Source organism: Saccostrea echinata, unplaced genomic scaffold, assembly GCF_033153115.1.
Source record: "Saccostrea echinata isolate AGI-Se365-2 ecotype Australia unplaced genomic scaffold, CSIRO_AGI_Sech_v1 ptg000014l, whole genome shotgun sequence".
In the NCBI taxonomy this organism is placed as follows: Eukaryota; Metazoa; Mollusca; class Bivalvia; order Ostreida; family Ostreidae; genus Saccostrea; species Saccostrea echinata.
The window spans coordinates 14,743,086-14,767,529 of NW_026889763.1; the positions used below are offsets into that span (position 1 = coordinate 14,743,086).

Here is a 24,444-nt window from a genome sequence, read left to right on the forward strand (position 1 = left end):
TACATATCAAATACTTTACAGACAAAACAAGTAATAATTTTGTTTACACTTTAAGTCAACGGTACTTGAGGATAGTACACTATCCTTCCCTCCTCGATGCACACTGTACGAGGTTTTTTTTTCAAAAAATCACATATTTAAAATGTATCTGATGTTAAAATAAATTTATAAATTAATAAAATAAATAAAATAACAAAAAATCCTAAATCGGTCATTTTATTAAATATATATACTCTAAAACGGTCATTTTATTAAATATATATAGCGACTGTACACAAATACTGCAAATCAGTTTTTATTCCCTACAATTTTATTTTCTCTCTCGTAATCAGGTAGTCAGGCCCCCACGTTGTACGCGGGTAAGGGGGGAGAATTTTTTTTGTCCCACACATACGAAATAGGATTTTCGAGTATGGGCAGTTTACGTTTTTTTTTTTTTTTTTTTTTGTTTATCAATTTTGTAGGCTACCCCCACCCCCCTGAGCACTTGAAAAACGTTGCTACGGGCCTGGAAATTACGTAAAAGTCTGTTCGCGAAAATGTCATTTTTGTGTATATTTGTTTAGTTCAAAATTATATACAACAGTCACCAAAGTTAGAGAATTTTATTTCGCACTTCTAAATATCAAATAACTATCTCGCATACGCGGATCTAGAGGGTCGGGGGGAGGGGCGGATCCCCCCCCCTGGAATTTGCCGAGTTATTAAATGTATATACTAAAGCAATTAAAGGCAATCTTGGACCCCCACCCCTTAGAAAATGGACCCCTGTTGAGTTGGTATGAAATGTCATACATATAAAAATTGAGAAGTGAGCGGCTAACCCCTATACGCGTAACCCCCCTCCTACAAAATAGGTTTTCACACTTGACTTGGGAAAGGAGTTTAGTTGCGTTTTTTTCTTGTTGTTTATTTTATTGGGGTTTTTTTTTTTTGTTTGTTTTGTTTTTGTTGTTGTTTTTTTTTGTTTTTTTGTTTTCTTGCTTGTTTGTCAAGAAATCTCTCGGTCGGATTTTTTATTCTAGACTTGGGTGGACCCCCCCCCCCCCCGTGGAAAAAATTTCTGGATCTGCACCTGATCTCGTGAAAATAAATTAATGTCTTTTGTTTATGCATGTATACAATAATGGATTATGCGGTCGGCGAATATTTGTTATAGATTGAATTAAGGAATAACTGTCTAGTTTTTTGGTTTTATGATGTGATCAATCATCAATCAATATGCTCGCGTGATAATTTGCATAAACGCCTAAGGCGTTTATGCGTAAAATTATCATGCTAGCAAATTGATTGATCATCATCATAAAACCAAAAAACAAAAACAAAAAACCAGACAGTTATTCCTTATATTTACATTTTTACCTGATCCTTGATTCAGTTAAAAAAATTCAATAATAAGAAATCTCAGCATTCCCGCCAGGTGTATTACTAAACAACACGCAGCGAAAAGAACATGCAGTTCTTTTACGTGCTGAGCAAATCGCTTTATGGGGTTATAAAGCCATTACCTTATCTCAGAGAAAGACATTGGAAAATGTAAATATTGAAAGTTAAAGCGTTTCCCCTCTGCAGACTTATCACATTGAATACTTTGTTAATATATCGAAGAAAATAATTTATCATAAAAAGTCAAACAATGCTAGGGGTGTTTCTGGGGTATGGGTTAGGGGTACGTGTATTTCGCTGAGGGGTTCCTGAACATGCAAACACATCGATAGCCATGAATTTTTATGGAGGTACATGTGTACGTGTCCCTTGTTTAAAAGTGAAGAATATAACAATATAAATTAATTTAAAAAAAAATATTAGCAAAAGTAAACCTACCTTTTTAAATCAACATATCGGATGTTACTAGTATACAAAAGTGCTAAAAAATCAAAATACTGGACTCTATACTAAGGGTATTGTTTAATAGGAAAAAAAAAATTTAAAATCATTCCAGATACGTCAACAAAATCGATCCAGCTACATTGTTATAATAACCAGATTAACGAGAAAAAACTTAATCCGTGCAGTTATGCGAGAAACAAAATTACATTTAATCCAACTACAATAGAAGAAACTCAATCCAGACACAGGAGAAAAATTCCATCCAGACAAATGAAAAATCAAAATATAACAGGAAATGTTCAACACAGAAACAGGTGAAAAAATAAATCAAACTATACGAGAAAAAGAACTGAACGCAGTTACAAGTTTGCGAAAAGTTCGCTACCCGAGAAAGACCTAAGTCCAGAATTCAATCCAGCTACATGTGCAAAAGAAAAAAAGAAATATGAGAAAAACTTATCCATCTAAAGGAGGGAAAATGAATCGAGGTATACGAGATAAAACTCATCCAAATATATGCCAAAAAATTGGGTACAAGAGAAAAAAATATCCAGGTATATGTGAAAAAATAATCCAGATATATATATATATATATATATATATATATAACTCTGATTTAAGGACTAGGGAGACCAGACCATTATATATGGCTTAAGGGGACAATATACAGTTTTTTTAAATTTGCTTTTTTCTAAAAAGAAATACCAGATCAAAGATCTATAGAACACCATTTAGTCGACTCTTGCTTTATTTTTTCATAATAAATGCCTCCTAAAAATATATGAAAAAAATGGTCTCCTTAATATTTTATGTTTCTCTCATATGACTTAAGGAGACCAGTGTATATTTTTTATAAATATAACTTGTGGTTTAAGTAGACCATTTTTCTTTCATAGTAATTTCACTTATTATGCATTAATTAACATATTGTTTCCAACCAGAATAGTTGCGGATGGTTATTAGTCAAGGTCAGCAGAAAGATATTTGTGCTAATGTGACTCAACATGATCAGTACAAAACTTTGAATTAAACTAAAGTCATTGCACAAGTGACTTAAATAGAGAGTAGTTGCCCCAGTGGCGCAGTGGTTAGAGCATCTGCTCTAGAGTAGCGAAGTAAGGAGTTGATCCTTACGTCGCAGGTTCAAATCCCACTGTGGGATGGGGAGACCGGTCCTTCAGATGAGACCGTATAAATCGAGGTCCTGTGTCGCAGTAGGTGCTGGCACGAAAAAAATCCCTCGATGCTCAATGGCCGTAAGTTCCGAGTATAGGACAAAATTTGCAGATCTCCACTGGCATGTGGTGGTGTCTCCATATGAGTGAAAAAAATCTTGAGAGGAATGTTAAACAACATACAATCAATCAATATATAGAGAGTATAAGCCCAGAGTAGCTTGTTCTGATATCCACATTTAACTCTCAATGCTGTCGCCCACATGGTGCAGTGGAAAGAGCCTATGCTCTAGAGTCGTGGAGTTAGTTGATCCTTTTGTCACATGTTTGAATCCCACTGTGGGACGTAGAGACCAGTCCTTCGTACAAACAGAGGTCCAGTGTCGCAGTAGATGCTGGCATGAAAAAAATCCCTCACTGCCCATTGGCCCTGAGTGCCGAGCATAGGTCATTTGCAGCTCTCCATCGGCAAGTGTTGGCATCTCCATATGAGTGAAAAAATTCTCCAGAGGGACGTTAAACAACAAACAAACTCTCAATGCCCAAAACAGTTTAACCTAAAAGTGAATGCAGACACAGATTATTCTTTAGACCAAGTATAGTATACTCCATATTGTTTTGTTGAGGACACAAAGTTCACAGTGGACATCAAGTAGTTTTTCCTGCTATTTATACCCAGCTTCTTTTAAACCATATAGTCACCGAGTGCATTCGCTTTCCAACTAATTGATGAAGTTCTGACCTATGCCTATATTTGTTTAAATTCTTTCTGATTGAAGAATACATTTGACCAGTTGAAACCAAGAGTACATGTACTACATAAAATTTCAAGGTTGTGATTAAGATTCAGTAAAAGTTATGCCCCATCCAGTATAGCAATATGTGGATGCCATGTTCAATATACCCGGTACATATTTGCTATCATTAAACTTGCAGAGACCATGAATCAAAATAATTCAAATACTTAAAAATCATTTTATTTTTACTGCTAGTCAAAATACAGTCACTCAAGCATATCCTTTGTTAATTTGAAAAAAAAAATGATAGTTTAACATTTATTATTAATACCATACCAAAGCACAAGATAGTGCACTTCTTACATAATCCAATGATTCATGCTGTGAATTTACCTATTTAGATGTTTCTTATTTACAGTTCAGTATACATGATATACCAGTACAATGTGACACTAACCTAGTATCAATTAAATGGATCATTACTATTCTGTTTTTAAGAAGTTTGCAGGGTAAAAAGTATAATAAAATAAAAATGTTGATACATTTATTGATTGCATATGCTAAAACCTTTTATAAAATATCAAACATTGTATCATAACAGCTTTTACAAATTAATTCAATACATTCAAAGGTACAAAAATCAAATCATTTTCATCCACAGTTTTATCATATTCAGTTGAACAACAGCTACATCTATTATATAAAATGTATGGTAGTTGGCACTGATGGTATATATACAGACCTGTCTACCCTTTTCATTGCGAGGGTGTAATTTCAAGACTCAATTAAGTGGAATTTATGAGGTAAAGGCGTAATCCTTTATGTTTCCCTACTTTGATGTTTTGCAAAGCTACTATATTGTCTGAATCAACCTGAAATTGTACATCATTGAACAAAGCAAGCATGAATGTTTCTTTTTCAAATCATTTATAGACAAAAAGTCCCTTTGTTGTAAAAACTGGTATCGTAATTGCAGTCAAATCAAACTTATTTATCTAACATTCCTAATGAACGTTTGGAAAAAAATTAGCAAATCACATAATTCAGAGTTTCAATCGCATATTAATACAAATTCTACATTATTCCGCTATTTCGATTTTGTTTTTCTTACATTTACTTGTCTCTATGTTGTTCTTAGCAATGTAAGAATAAACCGAATTGAAAATTAAACTGACTTTACTTATTGCACACATCATTCAAAAGTTTTGTTTCCTTAATTTTGGCATGCAACCTGTTTAAAAGGCATAACTACAACGTGTATAACGTATGTTGTTTGTATCATAAATAATCATATCGTGAAGAACCGAAACCCTCCATTAATTAGTATTAATTACCTTCTCGTTTTCATTAAGGAAAACCTTTACTTTAACTCCAAAATTAGCCTTTCATTAAGTTGTTTATGAAAAAATATTTAAAAAGCATAAAATTAGTTTTCATGGCGTAACAGCGTAATTTTGTGGTAAAAAGCGGAAAAATTACGCCAAAAGCGGAAGGGTAGGCAGGTCTGTATATATCCTGAGCAAAGAAAAAACATACCTAATCAAAGAATACAAAGCTCACTTCTATAAATGTTATCTACTAGTAAGGCAAAGTCTCACTTAACAAACACTCTGGTAATGTATATCACCTGGATCCAAAATCTATGCAAGTTGGTCTGGGTTAGATTTAACTGCTCAATAACCCTGAAAATGTATGTTACATCCAGCATCAGAAGCAGGATACATCATCTATGTTTACTGATCACCAAAGAGTATATTGTTACTTTGAATGAACCTTCTCTAAAAAACTGGTCATTAATCCAGAATATCTAAGTCAAATCAAGGATTGGTACCCTGAAACATTTACATGTACATACATCATCTTTGCAGGTTTGTTCAACATAGAGTTTATAATTACATGAGAATAGGACTGCTCAAAACACTTAATCTTGTGGAGTCCCCCATGTGGCGCAAAGGATAGAGTTTGTAATCTAGAGTCGCGAGTAAGGATTTAATCCTTAAGTCTCAGGTTCAAATCCACTGGGGATGTGGGGACCAGTCCTTCAGATTAGACCATATAAACCGAGGTCCCGCCTAGCACAAAAAAGATCCCTTACTGCTCAAGGCCCTGAGTGCAAAGTATAGGTCAAATTTTGCAGCTCTCCACCAGCAAGTAGTGGCATCTCCATATGGATGAAAAATTCTTGAGAGGGATGTTAAACAACAAACAAACAAAAACAAAAAAAAAAACACATGAGGAAAATGTAGATCAGGTCAAGCATCTGAAGTAAATCTGTTAATGTGCTTTAATCCATGCAAGTTTGTCCAGGTAGAGCTTAGGAATGAACCTTGCTCCTTAAATTTTAACTTGGATGACAATGCTAGGTATATAGTGAGAACTCATCTAGACTGTCCAGAAAATCTAAAAAATATTTAGCAATTTCTTACTTGCATGATTTAAAAAAATCTGCAATCTAACATTATTTCAAAAAAAATTTCAACACATTTTCTAATTTTCAACAAATTCAATGCACTATGAGAGGATTTAACATTTCTTAACCACATACACTGTACTTAAAGTGCAATATACATGCATTATACTGTATGTTAAATCTTTACAGTTTTCTTCAAGTACTCTAATCGTATATGAAATATGAAGATTACCAACAGTGATCAAGCTTTAAAGTCCATTGAAACAATACATAATTAGAGCAGAGCAAACAGACTCTAAAAACACCAGGTGCAATGGAGGAGAAAGCATTTCCTGCCATGTGCTCCTTGACATGATTGGGCAAATGGAAAAATCCACAAACAATTCAGTGTAAACAATTTTGATGAAAAACATTAGTCAACATTCAACTTAATGATCGATTGAATTTGCTATAACAATTAATTTACACATAAGTGTACACACATGTGTGCATACTAGATGAATTATTTCACAATATCCAAAATTGGACAATAATAGTTTCTAATCTAGCTAGACAACAGGAAATTTTCATTATTACTTAAATTACATGAAACTATTGAAGTCTATGAGATACAAATTATATCTAAAAATTATACACATTTTAACAAGTGTTTACAGTTTAGTGTATTTATTATACACAAATGATGACTTAGTAATTATGACTTACTAGTAAAGTCCACAGATTGACTTCCAGATTTCAGCTCAAAGGCTTGAAGATTTTTAGTGGCTCTTTCATCATTTTTTTTTCACTGAATATTTTCATTTTTATTTTCAAGACGCTGTTTTTGTTGAGGTCTTTTAGCAGTTTGATGCAATCCAAGAACTCCAAGGGCAATTTAAGAACTCCTGAATTTCTTTCTTACCTGGAAAAAATAAAAATTTAAAAGTTTAAAATATATTCAACTTACATGAAGAAAACTAGTAAAACTAGTGATAATGTAATAGACCTTTCAGATGTTCCAAAGCAGCTACATGTATCTAATTAAAAAATATAAAGTTTGAAGTATTTAGAGTCACCTGTATTCTGAACAAGCATAACTAAGGGATATGTGTATTTGACAGACAGATGAATGAATAGACTGATCACTATAGAGCACCTTAGTCTTTTTTCAATAATCTTTATATTAGTGAAAATCAAATAGGAACTAGAGTGTTTCAAGGAATGTATATGTCACCTGCTAGGTATCGTCATTAAAGAGGTAAATAAATCTAAGAGTGGTCAGCTATTAATTTAATATTAGCATGGAGGTTCAAGCATTTGCCTGCAAGGAAAAAAAGGACCCAAAAGTATTTAAAAGACTGGGATAGAATCTGGCAATCAGAGAAAATATGGTTCCCCAGTCCTCAAATGAATAATTTAATTAAAATTATGAGGAATAACTATTTATCATTTTATTAATACACATGTAGGTGCTTCCAACAATCCTCGGAGGAAAGGAATTTCAGACTGTCTTTACTTTAATTGTCACTTTGTCAGTCAACACGATTCATTGTGGAATACTGATCCCAATGTATTTTCATAGTATTTAAATATAAGTTTGTGTGGTAACTGAATTTCATACAGTTTCAAAGTATAGTATCATGAGCTCAAAAACATATATAAATGCTAATTATCAAAACCCTGCCTCTCAAAATTTTGGAGATATAAGGTGTGACAGACGGACAGACAGACACCAGGTAAAGTGATCTCTAAGTGTCGTTCTGCTCTGCAGTTGACACAAAAATGAAAGTTAGTCAATTTTTGACCATGTATATCACTTCAGTGATGAAAGGAATGCTGAAGTGGTAAGTCTATCCTAATTATTTGAAAATACGGCAACCCCATTGAACAGAATATAATACATATGCTGTCCAGCCTTAATTTCATTGGCATAAAGCAGCACAAAATACGATTTAATTGGATGGTGCAACTTGTTTTTCTAGGGGGCGCTGTTGCAACCCTGGAAAAGAAAACAGGACTGGGGCTTGCCCCTAGGGGGCACTTACTGACCGGAAGTAAACAAACAACAGAAATAGCAATACACTAGAAATATGTCCATAGGACATGTATGCCCGCCGAGTGTATAGTAATGCAACATGAAATTTTGTGTTAGTGTATGAAGTTTGATGAGAATATCTTGAAAAGTTTCTTTAAAATTGAAATTGAGATCTAAAAAAAAATGGATATAAATGATAAATTCTCACCAAATTATGTATAGATGCATAGCCTTAGATATCAATATTTTAAATGGTTTTAAAACCATGCAAAATGCAAATTGAAGGAAAGTGAGGTCAAGGTCACAGGAAAGGTCAAAAGTTTTTGAAATAGTTGAATAGGTCTTACTAATTATATATGTATCAGCATATTAAGTTTGATAAAGAATATCTTGAATGATTTCTTTAAAACTGAGCTAGTCACAAGCGTGGCGCCATGGTTAGAGCGTCTGCTCTAGAGTCACGAAGTAAGGAGTTGATCCTTATGTCGCAGGTTTGAATCCCACTGTGGGACATGGAGACCAGTCCTTCGGATGAGACCTTATAAACCAAGGTCCCATGTCACAGTAGGTGCTGGCATGATAAAGACCCCTCACTGCTCAATGGCCATGAGTGCAGAGTATAGGACAGAATTTGCAGCTTTCCACTGGCAAGTGGTGGCGTCTCCATATGAGTGTAAAATTCTCAAGAGGGACTGCAGATTACCTGTAATGATTGACCAAAATCCCTACTAGGCTTTAAACTCTTCATTCTTGACCTGTTTTTCGTCAAATAAGATTTTTCCAGTTAATTAAGGTAAAATTACTAATTGTTAAAACTGTAAATGATTTTTTTTTTTTTTTTTTTTTTTTTTTTTTACCTGAGCCAGATTTTTACTTTTCTTAGAAGTGTCTGTATTTGACTGTTGGTTCCACCTATCTCAAGAAAATGATCTGTAAAAGTAAATGTTAGAAATCATAATCTGTTCTCTATCTACTATAATCATGAGAAAAGGTGTTGAAAATTAACAGATGGAGATAAAATCAGCAGTCATATTAAAGGCTTTTTTTCAATAATCAATTTATTAGTGAAAATCATAAAAGTATTAGGCAAAAAGGAAAAATAAATGTTGTCATTAATTAACCTTGCATATCTCTACAATTTTCTGATAAGAAAATTATACCCGATAGATGCAATATAATCACCCTTTGCCTGCCCCTAAATTATGATTATTTAAAACAAGGTTCTTTTAGAGGTGCCTAGGGTCGAAATTCATAGAAAAAAACCTACAAAAAACGTGAAAACCTATTTCTATCATACTGGTTTATATTTATTACAAATGTCCTCATAGTCAGCATAGCCCAGAACAATAGACCGCAGACTCTCACCATGAACATTTTTAGTGTCCTGGTTCGAAACCATTTGTTGGCACATTTTTATTTTTTCAAACTTTTTACCTGTATAAACACTAAAGAACGAGTGCACTTATGGGCCCCGATAAATTAAATTAAGCATAATTTTCCATCTCAGATCATTAATTGATATCTAAACCATAAGATTCAACAAATTTTGAATATACAAAGAGCAAAGCCATACAATGTGGTAGGGGTCAGCCGACATTCGTGATTTTCTATAGTAAATCGAGGACGGTCATTCATTTCAAAGCTTTTGTTTATTGTCAGCCCAACACTATACAAACTTGTGCGATTGACAAAAAATGCATTATACATTTATAAAACTTGTGTGAAAGTAGGAAATTTGTACATGATTAGGCTTGTACTTAAAATATTAAAAATGTATGAAAAGTTCAATGTTTTTCCTATAACAAGCAAGAGCTATTTACCTGTATGACCTATGTTGAACCCACCCGTGGAATAAATTATTTAAAATACTGGTAGTCACGTGAGTTCTACCCCGGTAAACATTCCTCAAAGATGTTCACTGTAAAACATAACCACGTTTTATATCATTATATTGAAGTCAAGCCGCATAGAGAAGTTTGTATGTATTTGGTTTTAGGAACACGGGATGGTTAGAAGAGGTTAGTGTCGTTAAAATGTCATCATAAATAAAAGTGTCAACCATTTTAACATTCATGCAAGACAATGGTACTGGTATTGAAAGCCACCTAAATATACTTTTTTTCATTTTAAAATTTAAAGGAACTAATGTTAATACTTATTGTATTATTTCAAATGCAAGCATGCAAATTTCTTAGTTTGATCACTATGGATACAGGTATCTATACAACTTCATTCGATTTTTTTCTCGGGTAAAATAGCACAAGAAGTATCATTCGGCATACGCGCCTGTCAATGATCCACCATCAGATTGTTCAAGTGTCTGATTTAAATGTCTCCTCCCCTTGATTTAAATAAACGAAACTCAAAATAGGTTCGGTACGACTTTTCCGGATTTGGGGTATCTATAGACATTTAAAAAACTTCATTTGTTTCAAATCCATGCTGATTTAGGTGATGTTTTAATGTGATTTTAATTAGAAATGTCCACTTGTGTTTAACTATTACCAAAAGAGAACAATTTGGTAATACATTCTAAAGTAATATGGCACTGAAAAAGGACCCATTAAGCATTGCTTAAGTGCACTTGTCCTTTGATTTTTTAATACAGGCTTTTGCATTTTACTTAATATATTTTCTTCCTTAAATGCATGTTTGGTGTTGATATAAAAGACATCTATGGAAATGCAGATCATAATTCTCTTTAACTAAACGCAATCAACCGGAACTAAACCTCATTGTAAGCACACTTTGTTCGAGGACATGAATCATTCACTTTGTGTTACTCGATACTGCAGGTGTCATGAAAAAAAATCATGCCGAGCAATAATTGCTGTGTTTGCCTTTCAAGAACATAATGACATGTAATAGTACTGTTGTGCCAGTGGGAGAGATACTGTTCTATGCAGAGTAGATGCAGTTCATTCCTCAGGAAAAATGTGTGCATTGGCGATATGTTATGCTAAAAATGCATGAGGGTTTTCAGATTAGAAAAGAATGTGGTAAGGTCAGTTAAGGTTTTATGTCCCATTGCCATTACTCAGTCAGACATCAAGAATGACCCTCAAACAAAGGATGTATCATTCTGTAAATATTGAGGTAGGATCACATGAACACACAGTTGAGTAGAATGAAATATATCGAGATAACAATCAGTATTCAAGCTCAAAAGCCCATCAAAAAATACAAAATAGGAGCAGAGCAAATACGGACCTCCAAAACATCAGAGGTGGGATCAGGTGCCATGGAGGAGTGAGCATCCCCTGCAGACTATTCACACCCGCTGTGTGCTCCTTGTCACGACTGGGAAACAATAGAAAATTCCATACACAATTCAGTGTGTAAATAATGGCCTAACAATAAGTATGAAAAGCGTCAGTCAGCATTTTACTTAATGATAAATTGTATTTGCTGACAAGGTCATTGTATCGACCATAGAACTTACAAAATGATGACTTTAAACAAGACTGCTGATATTCTTGTTTCAGCAATTTGTTTGTCAATAACTTACCTCCTTTTAAAAATTGTTCATACATAGAGGATGCTCTTGCGTATCGAATCAACTGAGATATATAAACCCCGTATGCAGGTGATGAAGGTATATTGCTGAATAAGTAAGGGATGTTGATGATTGAAAAGTTAAAGTCATCACGTTTATCATAAAGCTTGGTTGTTAGATTACCATTAATGTAGAACTAAAGCAATACATGAGAAACAAGAAACTACACACGTGACCTAAAGTCAGTGACTGGAACATATATCGGTAAGCTTTTTCTAAAGACTGAACCAATATTGGTCCTATAGGTCATCTCATATTTTTAACTAGAAGTGTTCCTTTGATATACTATATTTTACTTAATTTCTATAGACTTACTATACCCTGAAAAAAAAGAAGGAAAACAGGAACTACCTGTTTAAATGACCCCGACCACCGAGGTTAATCTAAAGTTTGTCCCTGCCTACCTGAAAAACAGACTGCCTCGGGCAGTCAGTAATTTCCAACTCTGGTTATGAGATGCTAAATGTTAAATATTTACAATTAAATGCTTATATTTACATTTTTAAATTCATCATAGATTGAGAAAGTCGATAAAATCATTTCTATATTAAGTCTGTATACTGTATGGGGGAAAATAACTCGCGGTGTTAATATTCACTATATTCACGGTGTGAATAAATCCGTGAATTCAAGAAACAGTGAATAAGTTTTCAATAACCTACATGTTATATTTGGAAATTTGAGAATAGACTACGATAGGTAAATATACGTGCAGTACATGGTCATTTCAGTAATTATGAATCGTACTTGTCATTCAATTATTTTAATTATCACGCTTGACATTAATTTAGATCACCCAGCAGATAATAACCTGTATTTGTAAAAAAAAAAAAAAAACTGTTTTAATAGCCAACGCTACATGTTTCATCAATCAAAACACTAGGGTCATGGGTTTTGAATACCCGTACGTAACTATGTTACGACGTGTATTTGTTACCTGCATTATCATGTTTTTGTCGACATTTTGGTTTTATAAAATCATTCAAATAACTATCGAACTTGCTGATGTATATATAAATCTACCCTGTTGTTCGTGAAGTGAATACATAACGCTGATTAATGCCTTCTAGCTATGCTATGGATTACCGTAAGTTTTGGAAGATAAGACGATACTTTTTTTTCTCAGAACCGCTGGGGTCATCCTATTTAACGAATCGTCCTATCTAAGGCTCAAGTTTACGAAAAATGCCCCCAAATCAGTAAAATTAACGTCAATTTTAAAGGAAATCTGTGCCATTTTCGTATTTTTTAAAATTATTTTCCCAAAAAAAAAATAAACAAAGAATTAACTAGTTATAATTGTAACGGGGACCGTTACAGATGTTCCCCAAACGCTCCCCAACTCCCTTTTGGTGACTTTTTTCCTGTAAGCTTCATTAAATAAGGCAATGAAGTATATTGGTCATTTTTTGCATTTCACGCGCGCACGTGCATGCATGTGTAGGATGACCAAGTCATCCCGTCTATACTATATATGCATCTTTATATTCTCAGTATCAAAACATTTCATCAAAAAATATATAAGTTCCGGCTAAATCAAGCATATTGGTCATCTTAGCATTGCGCGCACGCGCACATGCATGCATGTTCATAATGACCATGCCATTTTGTGTAGACTTATAATATGTCTGTTAATTCATAGTATCAAAGCTTTTCATCAAAAAATATAAAAGGTACGGCTATATTAAGTATATTGGTCATTTAACACATTGCACGCGCACGCATGTGCATGCATGTGCATCATGGCCAAATCATCTTGTCTACACTTTTAATATATATATATATTCTTAATATCAAAGCTTTTCATCAAAAAATATAAAAATTACGGCTATATTAATTATATTAGTCATTTAACACATTGCACGCGCGCGCACGTGCATGCATATGCATGCATGTGCATGATGACCATGTCATCTTGTCTACTCTTTCTATATATATAAATATTTTGAGTATCAAAGCATTTCATCAAAAAGTATAAAAGTTACGATATTATCAAGTAAATTGGTTCTTTTCCGCTTTGCGCGTGCGCGCACGCGCATGCATGTGCATGTTGACCATGTCATCTTGTTCATACTTTTAATATATCCTTATATTCTGAGTATCAAAGCATTTCACCAAAAAATATAAAAATTACAGCTATATCAAGTATATTGGTCATTTTACCCATTGCACGCGCACGCACGTGCATGCACGTGCGCGCAAAATGACCTTTGTTCCGCAAATCTACATAACATGCCTATTAACCCTAAAAAGGTTTTAACTCAATTGGATGAGCAGTTACCGAGAACACTCGCGGACAAAAAAGTACCGGAGAAGAAATAACAAGAAAAAAGAATAATAACTAGACTCTTGTTGCCATGGCAACAAAAAAGTCTTCCGTTCTTCTAAATCTGTAAGAATTTGCTTTTTTCTGTGTAAAAAACATACATGTCATATTTACTGTGAAAGAAAAAAAATAACTGGAAAAAAGTCCTTTCAGTACTTAAGGTACTTTGATTTTCATTATCAATCTTGTATAATACATTTGGCACCTATAACAGATATACGTATATCATTAGCAATTTAAAAAAAAATGTTTGCAATCATTTCTAAGACAAACAAACAGACGAACGAACACCGTACTATCATAAACTTCACTGTGTGTATGTTTTGGCATAATTGTGATGGTGTTATAGAAAAATATAATGAATTAAGTTAGTATCACATTAAACGTAAAGTCACTGAGTTTTGTAAAGTTATAATATCAAGATTTGACAACATACCTATAAGACAGATTATTCAATTACAGTAATTCTTCAGCAATCGATTGATTGATTGATTGATTATACGTATGTTGTTTAACGTCCCTCTCCAGAATTTATCACTCACATGGAGACGCCAGCACTCGCCGGTGGAGACTGCAAATTTTTGTCCTATACTTTGGCACTTATCGCCATTGATCAGTGAGGAATCTTTTTTGTGCCAGCACCTTCTGCGACACGGGACCTCGATTTATACGATCTCATCCAAAGGACCGGTCTCCACGTCCCACAATCGAAGTTTATAATACCGAGATATTTTATTTTTTTAATTTAATTTTATTTTTTCACAAGTTTGTTGGATTGGATTTACTTAAAGATCATACTTCAAGATCATTTCGAACTCAGGCTATTTTATTGCAGTGCATACCGCGTCGGGTGATTTTGATTGACAGGTCAACACACGTGCACTTCGTGTGATACTTTTTAAGCAGAAAAATATACAGGATGTGACAATGACTGACTATGAAATCAGAAAACATTTAATAAAGAATGGGTGTGACTGATATAGAACTAATTTTTGGTCTATGTAAATGGATAGGAGGATCGGGATTAAGAGGGAATCTCTCTCTCTTCCTCTCTCTCTCTCTCTCTCTCAGGCATGTAAATTGACCGTTTCAGTATCATAATGACAAATCTACTCTTATAGAATATGAAATTCTGTATACATGTAAATGGTAATTATAACCACATGTTCCAGATTTAAATCTAAAACGAATATATAATTCAAATGCCTAGCTGCACGAACGTCTCCAAATATTAATCAAGACGGGGGGGGGGGGGGGGGAGCTTCAAAGGAATTAGACAGTTGCATTATAGATTTATGAATTATAAGGAAAAGTACGGACGTCAGTTGCATGTACATAATTATATATCATTACATAAAATTGTGTTCATTCAGGTACATGTATATACTTATCCCACATATCAACAGGACCTGTGCAATTTTTTTATCATGTTTTTTTTTTCTCAAAAGAAACATACAGAGTAGCATTATTTCACACAGGATCGCATTTTCACACATTTTTTTTTTAACTCTGGAGTATTTGACAAGAATCCAAGAATCGCCTTTTCACATCTTTTATAACTCCTTGGGTATATAGAATAAAGATCATGTGACATCTTTTTATCAAAAATACATGTAATAACCAAATCTAATCTACATGTATATACTGATTTTCTTTCTTTTAAGTGACAAATATCAATTTATTTCCAAAGGCTTTAAAACAGTCTGTATTACAAATTTCTATCGCTCAGTTCCTTTTTAAGTGTACGTAATATTTTTTAATATCGAAAATAAAACTCGGAAATCGGGATAATTTCGCATTCAAATCATAGAGAATAATAAATCGTCTGCATTATAGAAGGCTTAGTAACTATCTTATTCCGAACTTACTATACGAGATAGATAAATTGCATGCCTGTCCATCACTATAAATGTATATTCAGTGCTTATAATATATTTACTTGAATTACATACCTAGCAGATATAGTAATTTTTTTTTTACATATATTCATGTGTAAATCAATTAACTGTCAATACAGACTTACACTACACTGGCAACTTCAAACTTTACATGCACTGGAAGCGGTAACCAACGTACTCTTAAATTTTGAAGAGTGAATATAGAACGTCTAAATATTTTGATATGGAGAGTGTATATGTCCCTGACGTCATCGATACTATTTCCGCCTTTATTTTGAAAGTTCTATTCTCACTTACAAGTCAGAGTTATCTTTCTTTGCCCATTGTCTACACACTAGGTAAATAGGGAAAATGACGGTACCGAAAATCTGCAAAATGTGGAATCTGATTTCAAAACAAATTATATATTTAGTATCTGTAGAATAACCTCTGTTATACATAATAATATCTTGAAAAAATATTAAAAAACAAAAAAGTTGAAAATTGACCAAACACAAGTTCACTTCCGGTTCGGACAGGAAGTACCGGAAACACACGAAAATAACTTCGAAACAAAGAGAATGTCATGATCTAATACCCCTGTTAATTTCACATCTTTACCTCAAACCGTTTCCGAGAAAAATTCCGGACAAAAGTCCATTTAAAAATTGGAAATTCGGCCGTAACTTCGGACCGGAAGTGAATTTTTCAAAAAACGGAATTTTATATAAACTTCATATATCAGCCTACTATCATGTGAAAAATTGTGAAAATCTATCCAACCATCTCTGAGTAATCGCGCTCACAAAATTTGGGAGGAATAATAATAATAATAATAATAATAATAATAACTAGACTCTTGTTGCCATGGCAACAAAAAAGTCTTCCGTTCTTCTAAATCTGTAAGAATTTGCTTTTTTCTGTGTAAAAAACGTATATATCATATTTACTGTGAAAGAAAAAAAAATAACTGGAAAAAAGTTCTTTCAGTACTTAAGGTACTTTGATTTTCATTATCAATCTTGTATAATACATTTGGCACCTATAAGAGATACATGTATACGTATATCATTAGCAATTTAAAAAAATTGTTTGCAATCATTTCCAAGACAAACAAACAGACGAACGAACACCGTACTATCATAAACTTCACTATGTGTATGTTTTGGCATAATTGTGATGGTGTTATAAAAAAAATATAATGAATTAAGTTAGTAACGTCACTGAGTTTTGTAAAGTTAAAATATCAAGATTTGACAGCATACCTATGAGACAGATTATTCAATTACAGTAATTCTTCGGCAATCGATTGATTGATTGATTAATTATACGTATGTTGTTTAACGTCCCTCTCGAGAATTTTTTCACTCACATGGAGACGCCACCACTCGCCGGTGGAGACTGCAAATTTAGCACTTATCGCAATTGAGCAGTGGGGAATCTTTTTTATGCCAGCACCTTCTGTGACAAGGGACCTCGATTTATACGATCTCATCCAAAGGACCGGTCTCCACGTCCCACAATCGAAGTTCACAATACCGAGATATTTTATTTTTTATTTTGTTCTATTTTTTCACAAGTTTGTAGCATCAGATTTACTTAAAGATCATACTTCAAGATTATTTCGAACTCAGGCTACTTAATTGCAGTGCATACAGCGTCAAGTGATTTTGATTGACAGGTCAACACACGTGCACTTCGTGTGATATTTTTTAAGCTGAAAAATATACAGGATGTGACCATGCCTGACTATGAAATAAGAAAACATTTAATAAAGAATGGGTGTGACCGATATAGAACTAATTTTTGGTCTATGTAAATAGATAGGAGGATCGGGATTAAGAGGAAATCTCTCTCTCTTTTTTTCTCTCTCTCTCTGACGTAAATTGAACATTTCATAATGACAAATCTACCATTATAGAATATGAAATTCTGTATACATGTAAATGGTAATTATATTCACATGTTCCAGATTTAAATCTAAAACGAATATATAATTCAAATGCCTAGCTGCACGAACGTCTCCAAATATTAATCAAGACGGGGGGGGGGGGGGGGGGGGGGCTTCAAAAGAATTAGATAGTTTTATGTTTTATGAATTATAAGGAAAAGTACGGACGTCAGTTGCATGTACATAATTATATATCATTGCATAAAATTGTGTTCATTCAGGTATACTTATCCCACATATCAACAGATCTGTGCAATTTTTTTTCGTGTTTTTTTTTCAAAAGAAACATATAGCGTACCATTATTTCACACAGAATCGCGTTTTCACAAATTTTTTTTTTACTCTTTGAGTATTTCACAAGAATCCAGGAATCGTCTTTTCACATCTTTTATAATTCCTTGGGTATATAGAGTATAGATCATGTGTCATAAATAATTTAACTTTTTTATCAAATATACATGTAATAACCAAATCTAATCTATAGATTGATTTTCTTTCTTTTAAGTGGCAGATATCAATTTATTTATAAAGGATTTAAAACAGTACTGTATTACAATTTTCTATCGCTCAATTCCTTTTTGAGTGTATGTAATATTTTTTAATATCGAAAATAAAACTCGGAAATCGGGATAATTTCGCATTCAAATCATAGAGAATAATAAATCGTCTGCATTATAGAAGGCTTATAACTATCGTATTCTGAACAACTTACTATACGAGATAGATAAAATTGCATGCCTGTCCATCACTATAAATGTATATTCAGTGCTTATAATATATTTACTTGAATTAGGTACCTAACATATATATTAATTTTTTTTTTAGATATATTCATGTGTAAATAAATTAACTGTCAATACAGACTTACACTACACTGGCAACTTTAAACTATACATGCACTGGAAGCGGTAACCAACGTACTCTTACATTTAGAAGAGTGAATATGGAACGTCTAAATATTTTGATATGGAGAGTGTATATGTCTGACGTCATCGATACTATTTCAGCCTTTATCTCGAAAGTTCTATTCTCACTTACAAGTCAGAGTTATCTTTCTTTGCCCATTGTTTACACACTAGGTAAATAGGGAAAATGACGATACCGAAAATCTGCAAAATGTGGAATCTGATTTCAAAACAAATTATATATTTAGTATTTGTAGAATAACCTCTGTTAAACATAATAATATCTTGAAAAAATATTAAAAAACAAAAAAGTTGAAAATTGACCAAAAACAAATTCACTTCCGGTTCGGACAGGAAGTACCGGAAACAAACGAAAACAACTTCGAAACAAAGAGAATGTCATGATCTAATACTCCTGTAAATTTCACATCTTTATCTCAAACCGTTTCCGAGAAAAATTCAGGACAAAAGTCCATTTAAAAATTGGAAATTCGGCCGTAACTTCGGACCGAAAGTGAATTTTTCAAAAAACGGAATTTTATATAAACTTCATATATAAGCCTACTATCATGTGAAAAATTGTGAAAATCTATCCAACCATCTCTGAGAAATCGCGCTCACAAAATTTGGGAGGAATAATAATAATAATAATAAAAAGAAACAATACAATCACTATAAGTCTTCCGTTGTGAACGGAAGACTTAAAAAGAAACAATACAATTACTATAAGTCTTCCGTTGTGAACGGAAGACTTAATAATAATAATAATAATAATAATAAGAAACAGAGTAAAAACAATATGTTCCCAAACTCCGTTTGGGGAACATAATTAAATATTTATTTCATTGATTTCTTACAAAATAAGTTCCATTAAATATCCGTCGATGTACAAAAACTTATAATATCATCTAGTAAATAATGTCTCAAAGTAGATTTACAGAATGTTGTGTCCATCTTGTGAAGTTGGAAGTCGCAATTGTTTACTAAAAATAAAACCGCAACCGTATCAAAGTTTAAAATACGGAAGAGTTTTTCACAATCGCAATTGTAATCTTTTTTTCTTTTTTTTACCATTTATTTGTAACGAATAATTGAAATAGTATACCTAAATATTTTTTCATTGTCTTGTGATATTTATTTACGAGTAAATGTAAAATGCGTGAAATAAATTGTTGCCAGTAAATTCCTAGAATTATTTACTAAATACACCGCTAGTCATAACTATTTTGTTTTATATCCCAAGGGGTACACTGAATTATACAAAGATTGGCTTCTAATATAATTTTCATCGTCTGACAGATAAATGGATATACACTGTGTACACAAAGGTGTTAACACCTGTGTTGGTTTAAACACCCGAAGGGCATGATTAACAGATCCACGTGCCGTTACAGGGGTATTAATACATCATCGAACAAACAAAACAGTGAAATTCATGATGACTGTTAAATTGCGAATGTACTCTCAATTAAATTTATTTTTTACAACAACATCTCAAGCAAAATTAAAGCATGATAATATGATTAATTTCAATTGCTCACAGTTATATGTAATAGTCAATTGCGTGTTTTAGCAAATCCCTGGACAAGAAATATAAAAATGGCGGTCTTCGAAGTTAATATTGTACCCCGGTAAATAATGTCGGAATAAAAGAATGTGTTCACGATGTTCTAAAATGGAAATAATTATTGTTTGATTTCGGGTATTTCCCTAATTATAGCTGTTGTATACTACTGTATTTATGTGTTTAACGACAGAGTGAAACTACGACGGCATTTAACAGGCAAGTTGGAGAAAATATGTTACATCACAATTCAACGAAGTTTTAGGTATGTTTGTATAAAACACTATTAAAATGCTGTACTCATAAAAATACCAGTTTATTTTATCAATACGTTAATATCACGGGTTAAGTTAAAGAGGCTTACATGTTCTGATACGTAGTATCTACGTAAGAATCTCTAGAAAATCGATATACAAAGCCTCGTCTTATCTTCTGAGTTCGTCCTATCTAAGGATTTTTTAAAAATTACGGCTGAAAATGAGCCTTTCGACCTATATATCCCATCGACATATACCCCAAAACTTAGGGTAAATGGATATAGACATTGAAGGGAGGTACATGTAACCTTAGTTATATACCAATTCCGCGAATTCAACAAACCGCGATCGTGTCAGAGGAGAGAAAAACATGAAAATTACAACCCCTGAAATTAATCCCCTATACAGTACTTCAACCGAGAAATTAGTTGAAACTGGTTCCAGAAAAGAAGCTGAAAATGTTCAATAGTTTACAGACAATACTTGACACATGATGACTGAACAAGAACAGATAGAATAAGTAATTTAAATGACTCAGGTGAATTATAACCTGTTCAATCTTAGATCCATCTTTTTTCTAACACGAGGGTTGATCCAAAAGTTCATGGAATTTAATTATTTTTAAAATTTTATTGTGATTTGATGAAAGCAAACAATAGGCATATTTATAATATAGAGTCATTATGCAACAATACTGGAAAATTTCACTACGTTCCAATTACCAATAAGGTCACATGAGCTTTCTGAACACTGATAGTTGTAAAATCCGGGGGAGACTTCGACGTAACGTCAAGTTAAGTATGTCATGTCATGTTATAGGAGCATCTCACCCTCATGTTCAATTCAACTAAGTAATTCTACAGAATATTCTGCCTTTTTCTCCTTTTTTCTCTCAAGAAAAGCCTGGGTATCCACCAATCGACTTATCTTTATATTACATTCATATTTCAAAAATACTCCCCATCTTTCCATATGATATTCCAATTCAGTAGCAAAGTCAAGCACAGTACGTCAGCGGTCAACATCCATCAACGCTTAATTTGTCTACGAGAAAAACAGACCCTCCAAAAGCAGCCACACCATGGAAGTTCTATTGTTCTTAAATTTCTCACGCCACTGGAAAATCAGTTGCTAAATGCATTTTTCTCCAGCCTGTATCAGTAGTATACCCCTTTAAGTCAGAGTGTTCCTAAGATTTTAACAAAACTTATAACTTGACTGAAATGTGACGTTCTCTAACAATTAAAAGATTAACAAGAAATCATCAACTAATAATCTAAATATCAAGTTAAATCAGTAAAACTCTCACATACAGGTATATTAGTGGTCAAGCAATCGTCATTATGACAAAATTCTCATTTTATTTGCCACTTGGCGCAGGTTTTTTCTTATATCACGTATTAAGAATTAAAATGATAATGAACGAGTAAATGTCTCCCCTGCATTTTAAAACATCCTTTGCTATGGCAACTGCCATAGAGTTACTATCATTAATATTTAAAATATTTTTTTATCAAAAAAATTCAACAAGTGTCTATATTCTTATTTGTAATTTTCAACCACTTTCACAAATAAATAAATAAAATAAGAAGAAATTCCATGAACTTTCGGATCAATCCTCGTACATGTCAGTCATTAAATTTATATAATATACAGTATGCATAAGGGAGACCAAATGTATTATTACTGCATTAAGGAGACCAACCACTATCCATATGTAAATCAGTATTCAACCACTTTCACTAATAAAAAAATAAAATACGAAGAAATTCCATGAGCATTTGAATCAACTCTCGTACATGTCAGTCATTAAATTTATATAATATACAGTATGCATAAGGGAGACCAAATGTATTATTACTGGATAATTGGATTTCTTCATAGTTTTGTATACAAAAAGCAGACTATTACAATAATTTTATTTATTTCTTTAACATGAATATATAAAATACATAATATATTATTTTCTTTGTTGTTTTGCTTCTTTTACACTTTCTAGACCTAAAAATATTTACAGTGGACACCCAACATGGCTGCCTAGCGGCAGAAAACGAACTTCAAAAAGTCGTGGGGGGAATTGATCACTCTATATTTAAGGTAAATGTTGACTAAGTTGCATATTTCATATCTCAAATAAAAGACACAATTAATATTTTTTGAATAAAAAGAATCAGCTGATTGATCAAACCAAAGAGCAAACACAGATTTGGCAGAAAAAAAAATTCACCCGGGGGTAAATTGAATGGGTCGGTCGGGTTATTACAGGAAACAAAAATAATTTTTTTTAGGCCCTATATATGCATCTTCGGTTCTTAATCACCTCTGCTTCGTGCTAGTTGGCTAGTATCAGATGCAGATGCCATTTTCCTTCGTTAAGAAGAAATAAATTTTAAACCAGAAATGGATAATTCCGGAATGTATTGTATTAGAAGTATGTTTCCGATGATCGATTGTGAAAAACTATAATCGATCATCGGAATCGGTAGCATTTTTTTGTCGACAATCGATGTTTTCTGATTATCGGTACAACACTAGAAGAAATTCCACGAACTTTTGGATCAACCCTCGTACATGTCAGTCATTAAATTTATATAATATACAGTATGCATAAGGGAGACCAAATGTATTATTACTGCATTAAGGAGACCAACTACTCTCGATCCACATGTAAATCAGTATTCAAAACTTGAGATTTTAATACCCTAATAATTTACATGTTTAGTTACATGAACTAAATCTATTTACCTTTGTCATAATGCAAGAACTGTTTTACATTCAGCCAACTTTAACATTACACATGCATACAGTGTATGCCATGCATTAGGAAGACCAGATGCATTATTTCAACATTAAAGAAACCAACTACAATGGAACAATTAGACAGTATTCCAAAATGTTCATTCCAATACCATGGTATTTTCCCTTAATTTGTTTGTATTTAGATGACTTAAATCAATTTATCTCAGCCAGAATTGGAACAAAAAAACTAATCATAAAAGTGGCCAAACACATGAACAGACAGATGGACATGATGATTCCTATGCTTATATACACCCAAAGTTGCCAAAGTAGAGCAAATGCAGTGGTTAGAGCATCTACTCTAGAGTCGCGGAGAAAGAAGCTGATTCTTACATCGCGAGTTTGAATCCCACTGTGGGACATGGAGACCCGTTCTTCAGATGAGACAGAGGTATTAACCGAGGTCCCATGTCACAGTAGGTGCTGGCTCGATAAAGATCCCTCAATGCTCAATGGCCATAAGTGCTGAGTATAGGACAAAAATTTGCAGCTCTCCACCGACAAGTGGTGGCGTCTCCATATGAGTGAAAATTCTCAAGAGGGACGTTAAACAACAAACACTATACACCCAAAACTTTGTTTGCAGAAGATTTTGTGATACATGCTTTACAAGTATACATATTGTTCATAAGGGAATAAAAATGCTATAATATATCATTAAGGAAAGCAACTGAACTTAAATGTGCACTTCTAATTGAACTAAACAAAATTACCCTTTGTCAGAATGTAGATTTATAAACAGGAAGGCTGTTTTTCTTAATTTTTTCCATGTCAGATTCAGACTGTTCTTGAAAAAATTCTGGCATACACCCTGTAAAAGTGAACAGTGCAGATAATAAAGAGCTTCTAAATAAACTGCATAATATTTAAATGATCCACTTAAAAGGGATAACAAATGCATTTAACTCCATCAAGGAGACCAACTGATATCCATATATATATAAATCAGTACATGTATTTTAATTGTGATATTTTAATATCCTAGTAATTTACATGTTTAGTTTCATGAAATAAATCTATTTACCTTTGTCCAATGACCAATG

At 33.0% G+C, this 24,444-nt stretch overlaps 1 protein-coding gene and 1 long non-coding RNA gene across 2 annotated transcripts in view; both read right to left on the reverse strand.

Annotated features, from left to right (window-relative positions):
* Positions 1 to 24,444, reverse strand: part of LOC133186797 (uncharacterized) — a 130,175-nt gene that overhangs the window by 73,148 nt on the left and 32,583 nt on the right. The window lies entirely within an intron of this gene.
* LOC133187261 (uncharacterized) lies at positions 5,823 to 24,443 on the reverse strand. Its single transcript, XR_009721160.1, has 4 exons — positions 24,426 to 24,443; positions 24,115 to 24,212; positions 9,024 to 9,096; positions 5,823 to 7,053 (listed from the first exon to the last, which is right to left on the reverse strand). It is a non-coding gene; the product is annotated as an uncharacterized LOC133187261 (long non-coding RNA).